We start from the raw sequence: 8,865 nt of genomic DNA on the forward strand, positions 1-8,865 counted from the left end.
TATATGTATGCACAGTGTGAATGCCACTCTAAGTGTATCTGAAAGAGAAATAAAAACCTATCAGGGGTGAGAATGAACTGACTGGAAGCATAAACCTAATTTGAGCTTCATATATGAAAATGCCCTACATTTTACAAAGCTCATCTCAATCATCATACCCTGGTCATTGGTATGAATGGCCCTGTCTTAAGTAGAATATTTGAAAACTGTACAAAACTAGGTGAGTGCTGTTATTGTTATATACTGTTAATATGTATGTACTTAGCAATGATGAATGGAAGATAGATGAACAATTGCATGGTAATAATTTCTGGTGGTTCATAAGATTTCCATGTAAAATGTGAATTAGTTTCTCTTACCCTGAAATGGAATTTAAATTCATTAAATCTTAAAAGAAAAAAAAAAGTAGTTCTTTCCCTTTAAATGAACAGGATATTTTCTGTATTAAGCTTAATTTCTAGTCTCTCAAAACTTGTGTAATGTGCTTGTGTAATGTGCATATATGCAGAAACAAACTTACTTTAAACATTATCTGCACAGGATAAAAGTTAACTGATGAAACAGGTCTGGTTAGTACAAATTTATTGCAAAGTAAAAGATTCTGTGCATCAGTACAACTAGGAGAAGTGGGAAATGACTGTCTCAACCATGAGAGTTCAAGTTAAATTGTGTTCTGAAAGCCTAGATGCCTAATGGGACCCTGTGCTGCTCATGGTATCCTGATATGCGTAACTGCTTAAATAACTAAGCCAAGTCTTCCTCTGGAGCTATGATCACATTCCAATTTTTGTTGTATTCAGAAGATGTTTAGATTTCCTAAGAGAATCTATGACTTCTGCTGCCTTCTGCACTTCTGAGGAGATTCCTCATTCTGCCCAGATTCTGAGGAGTATCCCACTGAGCTTTCCATCACTTCTCTCAGTTTGTGTTCCAGCTCTACCAACCCTGCATTCTTTTGACCTATGATCTGTTCTAGAAGTTTCTGATCCTGGTCCTGATGCTTCTTTTGCAAGTGCTGTTCTTGTGTTTTGGTGCAAAGCCAGAAATTTCATACCTGAGAGCAGTCACACCAGCACCATTGTTTTCACCTGCTGCTGGAGTTTGATTACCTCTTTTGTCTTGAAGCATTCTGCTTGGAGAAGAGCTACACTGTTGTCAGGGCTGCAGAAGGTCCTGGGACCAGAGGAGAGCCCACCAATCTTTCAGACACATCTGATCCTGGTAATTTCCACTTTAGAATTAGAACAGTCTTCTCAAAGTATTCCATTGCCATGCAGGAAATATCCCTTAACTTGAAATACTTCATAAACTTGCTAAGGGACTCTGGTAGAATTGAATATCTCAATACCTGATAAATTTCATCAATTACCTTTCCTGGGATGAAGCAACAGAGATTGGAATCCACATACTTCAATTGCAGGCGTATGTAACAATAATAGTCTTGTTTCAGCAGCAGCAAGGATATCTGCATGATGAGTCAATTAATGGTTTCTCCTTTCTGATACCCTCTTTGGGAGTTGTGCTTTACTTGTTTCTAACACAGATTATGTTATCTCTAAACTTTCAGAAATCCAAGATTCAACATTCTCTGGCAGAATAGGTCCATTCTTTTACAAACATGGCAGAGCTGGCTAATTTCAACATAGGACATAAAGCTGAGGATGTTCTGTATGGCTCCAATGGGTAGTACTACCAATGTGTTATTATTTTTTTGTTTTTTTGCCTGGGAAGGCACTGGGAATTTGAACCTGGGTCTCCAGCATGGCAGGAGAGAATTCTGCCTGCTGAGCCACCAAGGCCCACCCCCAATGTGTTATTTTGAGGTAGCTGGTCCAGAGTCAGGGCTGAGGCTGGGATTGCCTGGGACCCTGGCTGCTGGGGCTGTCACTGAGCAGAGCTGATGGCTGAAGAGGAGCAGCAATTATGGTGGCTGCCACCTCCTTTCTTGGCCAAACACTTCTCTGAGGCTGCTGCCAGCTTGGGGTGGAAGGTTTATTTTATGTATGGGTATAAAGACTGAGAAACCATTAATCCTACCTATGGTGGAGTCAAGGAAAAATTTGCAGGGGAAATGATACTGGGCTCTGACCAAGAGCTGATGGGAAGGAACATGGTCATAGAGTCTATCACAGTGCCTGGTATAGAGTATATATACACATGTGTTTGTGGACTTAGCTGTCCTTAAGAATACATCATCCAGAGGAAATGGCATGGACAGTAGCCTAAAGGCATGATGGAATTTGTTGTCTCTGGGTAAGACTGTCTCATTTGGTAGGGTGATCTAGAGGCAGTATAAGTTAGACTAGGCTATGACATGAAAAAAAATTGGAAACGATTGTATTAGGGTCTAAATAAATTGGAAAGCAAAATCAAGGAAATCAGTTGTCAGCTAAAAAATGGAATATCCCAACCCTTAAAGCCTGCTCAAATGCAATCCTCTGAGCCTTCCCTGCCCCAGGAGTCTTCTCTTCTCCTTAAAAAGCTGGGAAATGAAGGCCTCTCCCTTGGTGTAGCAATTTGCTTCATGTCCTACTTCTCTCTTTGCTTGGCCAGCAACCAAAATTTACATGCAGCATGGCCTGGAGTGGAGCAATGGGCCAGAGCAGGGTGTGAAATGAAGGCTGAAAATAAGGACATGATAATAGAAAATAATCAATTGTACATCATTTCAAATTAAAAAGACAGGGTGCTGAGAGCTGGGAGTGAGCAATCCAGGGCCCACCCAGACCCCACCCAACTCCTACAACCATGAGGGGAGGATGTCTCCAATCATCTGTAACCCAAGTCCCAACAACGTTTCTGAGAATGGATTTTGAACATACTTAAATAAGAATAATGGAATATAATTTTAATATGGGCCAAATAAAGTGATGTGCATGCAGTCACTAGAGATGTTGGTTTCAATGTATTAGCGTGGACGGGAAAGTTTGAAAATAGCTTTCATTAAGCTATTTTGAAACAATTCAGAAAAGAAAGAATATGAAAAATCATCTGGAATCCCAACACATAAAGAAAAGTTAGTTTGCTGGGTAGGCTGATATAGCCCTAGATCTAATGCTGATCTACTGGAAATGATGGGGAAAATGTGGTAGGGGGTGGTCCAAACAGCCTGTTGCCTTTCCTTCTGACCCACAAATAAACTGTGTGCTTGGGACTAAGTGTGCTAGCCTGGCATCTAGGATGGAAGATGAGTGTGTGCTGACTCCCATCTCAGGAGTGCCTTGAAGAAAAACATATTCCCTAGCAGCGAGTGATGGCTTGCACATTCCTTTCCCTTTTGCTCCAAGCACATGTAAATATTCACTGGAGACAGTTTTGTGTAAGTTTTATAGAACCTGGCTCACCCCTGCTATTATAGCTCTTCCAGGTTCACAGGGAAAGGGGTCCTTCCAGTATGACACAAGCCAGGGTATATATAGACCAGCTCCATGCATCAGCCATAGATTGAGACCCCCCGGGTCGATGGGGGACTGATGCCCTCTGTTGAAGCTGACCTTGCTCTTTCTCTTCTCTACATAAGTAAATGTTGTTCTATCTAGTGCCTGTGAATCATGCATTTGCTGGTGACCTGTTATTTGCAAACTATGAAGTGGGCTGGCCCCCTAGGACTGCTGTTTCTGATGGTAGATATTGTTGTGCTCTTTGCTACCTCCTATGCAATGCAACCCCTCCCCTAGAGGGGATAATAGGTATTTTGATTTCTGACTGTCAGTTTGGCACAGCAAACAGGGTGACAGTGAGCAGAGTGCTGAAAGAAAGACCAGAAACGCCCTGGCGTAATGATTTATGGAGACCTGGGGATCTCAAAGCTGGCTGCCCATTAAAGTCACCTGGGAAGTTTTAAAAAAGTACTACTACCCATGCTCCTCACCAGAGCAATTTGACCAGAATCTCTGCAGGTATGGCCTAGACATCAGTATTTTTTAACCTTCTAGATGATTCTAATATGTAACCTGAGTTGTGAACAGCTGATATAAAGAGAGGAATTCAAAGATGCTGGATTAAAACTTCCATGATTGTTGTATCAGTCATAGGTCTTAAAGTTAGGAAAACATAAACTGCTATAGATATTTCAAGCATAAAGGGATTCAATGCAAGGGATTTTGTGCCAAGGTGTTGGGAGGGCTGGAGGAGCAAAATGGAGCAGTGGGTTGATTAAGGGATCAGGAAGCTGCTATCACTGGGGATGAAGCCAGTGAGCTCTCATGCATCATGGAGCTTCTCAAGAAGACAAGGACCCTGAGCAGGAGCTGCCCCTGTTGCCATGATTGGAACTGACAGTGCTGTTAGGGCCCATTTATTGTCAGAGGCAGGAGCAGGAATAGGTCCTTCTTAATACTTTCTGTCCTCATCAGTGGCAGGAGGTATCCAGTATCCAGATGGCGAAGGAATTTGGGAAATGTAAAATTCTAGCAGCTCCCTATAACAACATAGAGGGCATGGAAATGTGGACCTGGGTTCTGAATAACAACAGATAATATCTGGCATGCATGTTTTGCCTATCTAACCCCAAACTATATACTTGACAGGGCTCAGAAGAAAATCACTTCCCTGAGGCTAAGATTGACAAAGAAAGGGCCAAAAGTTTTTGGTGGAAAATGCTGAAATTGAAGCATGCTTTCTATTATTAGCAGGTACCTGGAGTGCACAGTGGCAGAGTATAGGGGATGGCAATTATGCACTGGAAGCAAGTGGGCATAGTTTCCATAATAGGCTCCAGGACAGGCTTGGTCAAAAGATTTGACAAGGATCAGAAGCTCAAAGATCTCTGGCTATGGCAATCCTGGAAATAAAATCAATAGATGACACATTGATACATGCAGGTCTTCTGTGAAATGAATAATCAAATCAAAACAAAGCCCAGGTTGGGTGAACAAGTAAGTAGTCCTATCCTATCTCCCAATTGATAGACTTGAGTTTGGTAACAGATCCAGAGTTCCCTAGAATGGGAAGGACACCAAATACTTGGAGGAAGAACTTGTATAACACCACAGCTGTAGACTCTGAAACCTCCTTTTCACCTTTCTCAAAGGGACCAGGAACCATTTATTCTGGTAACTGTGTAAATGGGAAAGTAACATACATAAACTTCTCAGGGAATAGTGAATGCTGTCTCTAAGCTAATATGAAGACCCAGAGCATTGCCGGAGTCCCTGATTTGGGTGGGGTCATCAAGTTATAAGTGGAATTTTAACCTCAGTCTATCTCATAATAGGCCCAGTGATTATTTCTTCAGTTTCTAAGTACAGCATAATGTTACAATCAGCCTTCACAAGTGGCAGATCCCTATACTGACTCTGACCCATATAGTAAAGATGACTGGTTGGAAGGGCCAAGTAGAAGCCACTGAAGTTTTCTCTCCTCCAGAATAATAAGTTAGCACCAATTCTGTACCCTTGGGAAAATCACAGAGATTAATCTCACACTTAAAGAATCTGAAGAGCTAACTCAGTTCCTTAGTCTGTCTACTACCATGGAAACAACAGTGGATTAAGTAAGCCTAATTAGTTGCTAACTCCAAGTATAGTGACTATTCCAGATGTAATCTTCCTTTTAGAACAATTAATGCAGTCCTTGGCACCAGCAAGAGCTCTACTAAATGCACTTTTTTTCCATTCTGATAAATGGTTTTCTAGAACTAGTTTACTTTAGCCTGGTAGAAATATATGCCCATACCAATACTGCCTTAGGGATATATCAAGTTCAATACGACTCTTGATCATCTCACTATTCCATAGTGACTGGTCTATACTGGATGGCCCACACATATAAGTCCTGAAGAGTAGGAAATAGCCAGTATCACAACTACTAATGTACATATTTTGGACACATACATGTTATAGAGTGGGAAATAAGTTCTATAAAAGCACAAGGACTCTACCTCAGTGAATTTGGGGAAATGGCCTAGTGGACTGAAATATGGATAGATATCCTTTTCAATTTAAAGGGCTTCTTGGATTTTGGAGATAAGAGAGAACACATTTAGCTGCCCTGCTTCAACTCATTTATCTGGGGAATCAAGAACTGGGCAGGCCACGGTGGCTCAGTGGCATAGTTCTTTCCTGCGATGCTGGAGACTCAGGTTCAATTCCCCATGCCTGCCCATGCAAAAAAAAAAAAAAAAAAAAAAAAAACCAAAAAAAACAAGAACTGTGAGCCTTATATTGGGGTCCAAAACAAGAAAAGTTTCTCTGGCTCATCCAGACAGCAGGGCAAGTGGAGGTACCAAATGGTTTTTATGAATCAATAGATACAGTGATTGTCTGAAGTTGATTAGTCTTCAGTTAAGGAACTGGCTTCTCAATGAAAGTAGAAAGGTAATGATATATTGTGCTTGAGGTTAGCTAGTTTTATAATATACTGAGTAACTCAAAGCATCTGATACCTGGAAGTATCACATAGGGGAACTGGAGCTGGGGCCTTTCAAAGTCATACATGACTACCCAATTATGAAATTATTCCTTCCTATTTATGCAACCCCAGGGTTTGCTGTCTTGGTGGTTTTACTCTCCAAGGGAGGAATGCTTCCCCCATGGGACACAATAATGGTTTTCTGTCTCAGTCATCTAGCCATGGACAGGCAAAATTAAAAAGGTTATCTTATTGGCTAGAGTCATTGACATGCTCAAATGATAATGAGGTGGCTGCCACACAATGGGAGCAGTCAGGTACACAAGAAACCCAGGAAATTCCACTGGGAGATATACCTACCATATATTTCCATGGCCAGCAGTAATGGCGGGGAGATTATTTCAACCTTTCACTGGCAGTGTGCTACCAAAGACTGAGCTCATTCAGAAATGCTGATTTGGGTCACCCTCAAAAGGCAAAAACTAGATTTAGTTGAGATGTAAGGTAGACAAATAATTGGCTAACGTAGAAGAGAGTTCTTAAGTATCAGCTGTAGCCTAGTGATTACAGTATTTCCTTTTGGGTACCTACTTCCTTCAATGAAAATTGATGTATGTATATCCATTGTCTAAGAATTTTAAAAAATGAATAATAAAGTGTTATTTGTTCTTCTCTCCTCTGACCACCCCATTCAGACCATGGGACATGACGTCACCATGGGTTTCAGTTGAAATCCAGAGATGGAGAAATACAGATGCCAAATTCTTACCTTTCTAATTCTAGAGCTGAGGTTTAAAGTTGAAGATACAAAAGCTTGAAAGGATTTGCAAATGGAAAGAACTCTTTTTTCCCTGTGTACCCCCATCCCAAGCTAGGAAAAAAATACTTCAAGCTAAGAAGAGTTAAGAGGTTGAGAGGAAGATAAAATAAGAAAGCCAGGCACTCTGCTCCCCACTCCTACTCTCCAATGGGATGTTGCTCTTATGCAAGTTTCAGGTAGACCTTACTACCTATCATAACCTGCCAACCCCCAACCAGGACCATTCCAGCCAATCCTAAAGAATACCTACGGCAATATATAAGATTCCACGAGGGTTCCAGGCACTAGAGTAACTTGCCAGAAACCTACAACCTCCAGATGGGTCCCTGGTCCAGATAAGTCCTGAAACCTAGCCCAGCCTCTCCAGAACATCAGATGATTCCCTCTCCCAACCCTATGTTGGTGACATACCCTTCCAATGTCAGAGATTTAGAATTGCCATAGCCCAGACATCCCTAAGAAGAGGTATGGAAAGGTCAAGGGTGATGGTGGAATTATACATAGAGGATAGGACTTAACAAATGAGTGTGAATGCTGAATCATTGGATTGATGTCTCTTAGACTCCAGTATTTTAGAGCAGCCAGAAGTGGAAGCCTAGAGTTGTGAAATTGTAACCCATCTTGACATCTGAAATATGTTCTAGAACTAATTGTGGTGCTGTACTTGGAAATTTATAGCTTTTTCATATATATGTTATTTTCCACAAAAAAAGAAGGAAAGAAAGTCAATTGTGATGATGAAAAAGTATTTAAGCCCTCCAGCCTCATATATTCCAGAGTGGCTAAAAGGGAAAATGTGAAAGGATCATGTGGTGGTCCATGACAAACTCTGGGGTCTGTCCTGTGACCACTTGTTGAGGAGTGCTTTGAAAACTATTGCTTTTTATTTCTTTGCTTTGTATATATGTTATACAATACAATTAAAAAAGAGTTTAAAAAAAAAAGAGGTGGGGATACAGAATATATAAAGAACTCTTATAACTCAATGTCATGGTCAGCTTCATGTGTCAACTTGGCCAGGTGGTGGTGCCTGTTTGACTGGTTGGACAAGTGCTGGCCTGTCTGTTTCTATGAGGACATTTCGTAGAATTAAATCATGATCACATGGGCTGCATTTATAGCTGATTGCATTTGTAATCAGCCGAGGGAAGTGTCTTCAGCAATGAGTAATGCTTAATCTAATCACTGGAAGGCTTTCAAGGAGGATTCAGAAGAGACAATCTCTCTTCCTGCTTTGTCCGCGAGCCTTTCCTGTGGAATTTGTCCAGGATCTTCATCAGAGTCATCAGTTTCACAGCCTGCCCTACGGATTTTTGAACTCTACTTATGTGAGACATTTTTATAAATTTTATATCTACGGATATTTCCTGCTGATTCTGTTTCTCTAGAGAACCCTATTTAATACACTTAACAATCAGAAAACAATCCAAAATTTAAAAAATAGGCAAAGAATTTGAATAAACTTTCTTCAAAGAAGATATACAAATGTCCAATAAGTGCATGAAAAGTTTTCCCAGCATCATTAATTATTACAGAAATACATATCAAAATCATAATTAAAAAAGCATAATGAAATACCACCTTATATCCATTAGGGTAGCTAAAATAAAAAAAAATACAGATAATAGCAAGTGTTGATGAGGATGTGGAGAAATTGGTACCCTTTCATAGTTGCTGATTGGATTGTAAAATGG

General features: G+C 40.6%; 1 pseudogene; it reads right to left on the minus strand.

The window, feature by feature from the left end:
* Window positions 1-773: 773 nt before the first annotated feature.
* Window positions 774-5,046, minus strand: LOC143645739 (F-box only protein 28 pseudogene; annotated as a pseudogene).
* Window positions 5,047-8,865: the final 3,819 nt, after the last annotated feature.

This window comes from Tamandua tetradactyla, chromosome 9, assembly GCF_023851605.1.
Source record: "Tamandua tetradactyla isolate mTamTet1 chromosome 9, mTamTet1.pri, whole genome shotgun sequence".
Classification (NCBI taxonomy): Eukaryota; Metazoa; Chordata; class Mammalia; order Pilosa; family Myrmecophagidae; genus Tamandua; species Tamandua tetradactyla.